Raw genomic sequence first — 6857 nt, 5'->3', positions numbered from 1 at the left:
CTAAAAGCGTGAAATACGTACTCCAGGAGTAATAATCTTTCGACTTAGTCAATAAAAAATAATTGGAAACCACCCTATTGCTTCATTTTTATTTAACGCACGCACGCACGCGCGCAGTATCAGTCAAGACTAGTGAAAATCTGCCCTGACCCCTGACCCCAGCTTCCGGGTATATCAGCTATACGTAATGGGCATACTGGAGATAACGGGGCAGTAGCCTTAGTGTGTGTTGTTGCCAACCGAACTTTGACCCTCTGGGGGGGAGGGAGGATGACTCTATTTTTCCGAGCGCTCTCGTTTCTCGTCTTGTTGTCCGGCGGCATAGTGATCGAGCCTTTGGAGAGCTGTTCCAGTGTGCCTCGGGACCCGCTCTGCGGGTGGCTACGGCGCAATTTTCCCTCCTACTTCCATTCGTCGTGCTCTTGGACACTGTGTGATTCGGCCACTCGTGGACGCGCAAAAGATAGAATAAGAGAGTGCCGGAGGTGGGGAAGCGCTCCGTTTTTGCAGGTAAAATTGACATTTTTCTCGATCACAACGTTGTCTCTTAACGTTTTCTAACCCAGAAGAGCTGCTTTTGGGATAAATTAAATTTCAAGACTTCTCGTTTCAAAAAATGTGATTTTTTTACTAAATCATAAATATTGTGGCAGCTACATATTTTGCCACTAAACTTTAGAGCACAAAATAATACGCAGTTTAAATCTTTCCTGGATAGAGCTGAAAATTTATACATTTTTGGTGTTACTTCGAAGCAAAATAATGGGTTATAATGGCCTGAGAGGGCGCATCAGTCCAGGGGCGGATCCAGGATTATTTTATGGCACAAGGGTCTGACAGGCAAACGATTTTCTAATACTTGAGATTAAAAACAAGATACAAAAATTGCCGTACGAAATATTCTCGTTATTTTAATATAAAAGCTATTAATATGAACTTAAATTGTTGAAGCTCCGCAATACACAAAACAAAACGAACGCAATGATAACCTTTTATTATCTTTTATAACAAATAATATTTTGTCCATTTTGTTAAGCGTCTGGGGGGCACATGCCCCCCTCTAAATCTGACTATGCAATAGTCCCTCTCCGCCAGTAGTACTTTGTTACTTTGTCCGGTTTCGTGACTGGTTTAAAACCTAACTAATTATCTTGAAAATTTCTGGGTTTATATAGGTGGAATTTGTCAGCATTTTCCTGTATATCAAACATAAAGTTTTAAAATGAGAGCATACTGAGGTAAAATTTTTTAATTTGAAATACGGGGAAATTTTTGCACTGGTATTCTCTATTTGCCATAAATATTTAAAGATGAAAACGAAAATTTTACGAGCAATAGGAAGCAAAAAAAACTCATGTGGTGCTTCCTCTTCAGGAGGTTCCACAGTGACTTAACAACTCACGTAAAATACCATTCCCATTATTTTGCTATAAAAAGGTTTAATTATCATAAATAGCATCTATTGATTCCAAAAAGCAAAATACTTTTGAACAATATTTTGAAAATTCATAGGTCATATTTTTAAACTACAATTCATTTTAACCTTTAGAAGCCTTATGCCATAGTGTTATTTCATGCATACGGCGTGATTATTACTTAACATTACATTATTATTAGAGGGTGTTATAACTAGCTCAATTTTTCCCACAGTATTCATTGCAATTAATGCAAAAATTGGTTAGCGGACTTGCCTATATATAATACTTTACATGTTTCTTACCGAAAAACCAACTTTATATCAGTTTTTCACAATGACATTAACATTCAAGCTTCAATCAACATTTTCGTGTGCTTAAAGGAACAATGCCACAAGAACTTATACAACGATTCTGATTTTCAAATTAAATTTCTGACATAAATGTAAATGCAGATTTAAAATAATTACATTCATACTTTTTGTGTGAAGAATTAATTTGTGTCATCAGCCTCAATTTGTTTCAATTTCAGGTATTTTATGTATCACAATTCTTCAATAGATATGTTTTATAATAAGGCAAAGAAAGTGTTGGTCCGCCTCCATTGAGAAAAAGGAAATGACCCTTGCCCTGCTCTATCAAGATAAGAGAGAAGACTAGTGACTTGACCTCTCCTTGCCTTTCAGCTATACTTGTACCCTCTTGTGAGCTGCTATAAATAGAAAGATGCAGGGCAACAGCATGTAGGAGCCCAGAGTAAAGTCGTACATATTTGGCAGAGGAAGTTTGAAGAAGGCTTTTTAATTCTTTCCTGGCCTTCAGAGGTTCATAACCTTTGAAAAAGCAAATGCACTCTGCATTTGTGAATTTCCACTAAATACCCAAATATGTACCTATGCATGGATTATGTGTTTTGGGGATAATTGATAATAGTCCATTATTGGATGCTATTTATGAAGGATTTGAATGATAAAACAAAGGCAATCATGAGAGCGAATAAGGCAATTCAATTCCTCAAAACAAAATGTGTTTAATTTTTTTGGAATCGATGATTTGAAAGTGAATTTTCTGCAAGTGCTCAAAAAAGTTGTGGGTGCCTAATTTTTAACAAGTACATAGTAACAGTACAATATCTTAATGTAGCCCTCAGTTATGCTCTGGGTCAATGTCACTCTATTACCAAATATTAATTTCTTCATTGCTCACCAAAAGTACTCCAGTGAATTAAGAAGGTTGAATTAGTTTCTTGATCTGCAGGAGCCTAGTTAGGACTCACTTATCTTGAAGCAATTGAGATTACAGAAGGAAAGTATTGAATGAAAACATGATACTATAGCTCTTTGACATGGGAAATCATATTTCACTGTGTTTTTAGTTATGCACTTGCAATCTGTAAATTTCATTGGTTTTTATTACGAATCATAATATGTTAGCTTATTTACGTAACATATATTCTTCTCAGATGATGTTTTTTTGTTAAGTAATTAAGTACCTACTTCTTTAACTTTTCAATAAAAAAACTACCCAGTATGTCTGTACAGTAAATTGCTTTTGCTCTCAGAGGACATAAGTCCTAGTGCAATTAATATCTTTCTAAATCTAATAAAAAGGCTTTGGCTATACATATATACTATAATAAATTGGTGAAATTTTTTTTTCACATAAGTCTAGGGAAATCAAAGAATGAGACAAATGTGTGAACTTTCCGGCAAATCCATACATTTTCACTAGCACTTAAGCCAGTGGTGAATTCAATGGGGAGGGGTCACAGGGGTAGTGACGCATCCCAAATTTTATCAAAAATTTTTAATTTTTATTAGTATACATAATAATTTTTTGTATTTTAAATCTCTAAAATTTTATCCACTTCACCTGTTGGTAAGAATAAAAATGAAATTATAGGCTCCAAAATTCGTTAAAAATGGGAATTATAAAAAATTTTACATGGGAGAACTCCATTCTCTCCCGTGGGGTATTCCATAATCCATGGACCCAAGTCATTACCCCTACCCAAATTTAATGCTGTATCTACCACTGACTTAAGCAATCTCTCATTTCTCCACAGGGATTGAATGAGGCTGTGGATACTTGCAGTCATGCTTGGCAAGACTGGGAGAAAGATGAGGGTCCAATGATGCCGGGGTCACCCGCGAAATTTGTCGTCGTCTGGGACAGTTGACATAACTTCTTTAGGAGCCAATGGTGCTGGGCCCTGGTGCAATCCATAAGCGGCAGTTGGAGAGAGTGCGAACTTCGGGAAAACTTCCACGTTAGTGTCGATTGCAACGTCTACGAAGTCTTTCGATGGCGCGTCGGACTTAGTGGGCACCTGCAAGGGCTGAGGAGCAAGGCGGTGACGGAGCTGTTCATTGGACTATCTATGGCACCCTGAACCAGGGTCAGCTAGTGGATGTGTTGGCCATTCAGCCTGGGGTTTCACATTGTCCTGCTCAGCACCACTTTCCGCAAATAATAGTAGAACATAATCTATACCAGGAAAGGTAGGCTTACATCAGTGGTTCCCAACCCATAGAAATCTGCAGATTACTCAATCTGAGTTTGGATCAACCTCAGCCTCCATTATACTCCCTATTAGCCATAACTCTTTGATGGTCCCTTGCATTTAACCAATTTGATTGAGTGAAAAAGAATTCTGAAACACATTGTGAAATTCTTAACAGACTAATATTTTCCCTAACTCATGCACAATACCCATTTTTTGGCGATTGCTTGATTTGCCCTATTCAACTTCATGAGCCTCTCTAGGATCATCAGAGATCAGTGGACCACTGACCCATTTCAAAATCACTGGTCTGCATGGAAAGAGACCAAATTGTACTTTTTTACCATTCTACTTATTTATTCGTTTATTTATTTATACCAACCCATTCTACTTATCATTTCTGCCATATTACCTTTCTCCACATCTTTATTCAGTTTGGCATACAGCCTATCTTTCTTCATTTTATCCAGCTCTCTTCCTCCCCTTACCCCATTTAACCAGCTTGCACTTCTCTCGGGCTCAGTTCTCATCATCTCCTTTGCCCTCAGTGCACACTCTGTCTCTTCTTTGTCTGTTCTAGAAGTTTCCTCTCTTGAACCACCATGTCTGGTACATCTCTTCATTAGACTTTTCTCTAGTTTTTCCCCACCTTTTTCAGCCCCTAAAGTTCAGCTTTTGAGTCTAAAAAATGTTTTATGTACTTATTTACCATTCCATTGGATAACAGGCTGGTAAAATGCACAGACATACATATAGTTTTCAGTATCCTCAATCATTAAGATGCTATTTTAAGGATTTAGCCATGCTCCATTTTCTACTACCAAGTTTGAAAAGGAAATTTTTCCTCTCAAGTTGGAAGAAAAAATTATTTTATAGAGGCTAATAACATAACAACTTATTTAGACTGGGTATTATCTTTGACGCACAAAATTTACTCCCAGATAGAGGTCGGGAAACAAATGCAAAATTAATTTAAAAAATGAAATGTCATCCAAAGAGCATTAAACTCTTCACTAAGCACATGATATGTATTGTGTAACTACATAATTGAGTTCCTGCTGCAAAATTTAAGTCTGGACCCACTCTTCATCCATAAAGTGGCCATATGTCCCTGTTTGGCTGGGACAGTCTTGGTTTAGACCATATTTGAGGGCATTCCATTGGATTCCCAAAATTCTCTACAATGTCCCGGTTTTGTGCAAAAATTATGGTGATCATGTTTTTATGATAACAATTTATAACAGAAAGTGTAACATAATACAGCAATAAGAGCTTAGTTTAGTTTCCAAGAGGGGAAAAAAATAAAAGAGTAAAATAAAAATATCTTAGCTTTGATATTTTACAAATACATTTCCATCGACTAAGGCTATAAGCCTTCCAGACTTTACTGGGGAACGCCTCTTCCCCCGGTAATAAGATGTCTCGGTCTCGGCCAAAGCATTTATATAGCCACCCTGCATATCCATGATGTCCTCTTTGGTTCTAATCCATTTATTTTCTTATTGAAAACCTACTCATTATGTTAATTTTACTTATTTCTACAGAATCAAATCCTGTGAGAGCTTTCCAGCCCTATGAATGCTGAAGAACTTGTTTCCATCTATGCAGTCATCCATGGAGATCACTTGGGAATGATTGCGACAGTTGCTCCACAGCATTCAGGCTTCAAGCTTGTCCATTGAGGTAGCAGTGGGGAACTGAAGGAACTGCACTGTCACCGGCTTGCTCCTCAGCCCTTGGAGGTTCCCACTGAGTTTGGCGTGCCATCCAAGGCCCTCGTAAACGTTGCCGTCGCCACCAACGTAGAAGGTGTCTCGAAGCTCGCACCCTCTCTTCCTACTGCTTGTAGACCACGACAGGGCCTACCAACGTTGACTCCTCAAGCAGCTATGCCTACCGTCCAAGACGACGACGAATTTCACGGGCCACCCCGGCTTCATTGGACCCTCATCTCTCTCCCAGTCTCGCTTTCTACACATCCTGTGAGACAGTCTCACAGGCACCGAAGAAAAATGAAAAAACATGCTTGAAATATTTTTATGTTATGGAAGCCATTTATGTGATTAAAACTCCTCACCTGAACTTTCTTGGGATTGTCTACCTCCTCATGATGGGGTAGGGGATATTCTTCACAGGACCGATCATTGATTCTGATTTGGCAATCTTTTATAGGATCCAATATGAGAAATGTACTTGATACAGTTCTTTAATTCTCAAGTAAGTGCTGTGTGAAATGACATGGTGGGGCATCATGTTATTTCTCTCTCTTGAATAGCAATGGATGTACAAACATTAGACATGATTGTTGCAATAGTAGTACTGTCAACTGTAATCTAGCCTTGGGTGGACATCTAACTAGTGATTATAGAGTAAACTGTTGCCATTCATATGATTCAGTGGGGAAAATTAATATCAGCAGAGTGACCATTTGGTTCAATCTTTTTGAAGCTCAAGGAAATATTTGATTGGATACTTATAAGGAATTATTGTCAAAAGCCATTATTTTGGAAAAGTACCTATTAATAAAAGAAAAAAGAGTGGAAGTACCAATTGGAAAAAAAAATCTATTGCCTCAGAAATAAAAACTGTCAAATATTTCAACAATGAAATTCATTATATGCTGTACTTTTAAGTTTTATTTTCAGTAATACCGTGTGTAATTATGCATGTCTATTTGGGTATATATATGTGTTCAAATTCCTTCCCTTCCATCACCCTAGAAATACCTCCCCTAAATGCTGCTCACTTTACCGCCAGAGAAGAGATGAGAGAAAGGCTAAGTTCGATTTGATGCTTTCCCATTGTATGATTTGTAGGAACTTTTCTCTTCTCAGGCTTTGAGGCAGGGCATGATGGTCTGTTATCTAAATTTGTGGCTCCTATCGCAGTCACCTTAATGAGGGAATGTTGAGGCCAAATTCTGGCCTTCTTATACATTT

The 6857-nt window shown here is 37.8% G+C and overlaps 1 long non-coding RNA gene across 1 annotated transcript; it reads left to right on the top strand.

Moving 5' to 3' along the window:
- Positions 1–301: 301 nt before the first annotated feature.
- On the top strand, positions 302–6464 carry LOC124156236. Its single transcript, XR_006864290.1, has 3 exons — positions 302–510; positions 3481–3916; positions 5463–6464. It is a non-coding gene; the product is annotated as an uncharacterized LOC124156236 (long non-coding RNA).
- Positions 6465–6857: the final 393 nt, after the last annotated feature.

The sequence above is a fragment of the Ischnura elegans genome, chromosome 3 (assembly GCF_921293095.1).
Source record: "Ischnura elegans chromosome 3, ioIscEleg1.1, whole genome shotgun sequence".
NCBI classification, from domain to species: domain Eukaryota; kingdom Metazoa; phylum Arthropoda; class Insecta; order Odonata; family Coenagrionidae; genus Ischnura; species Ischnura elegans.
This window is presented reverse-complemented; position numbering and strand designations above follow the sequence as displayed.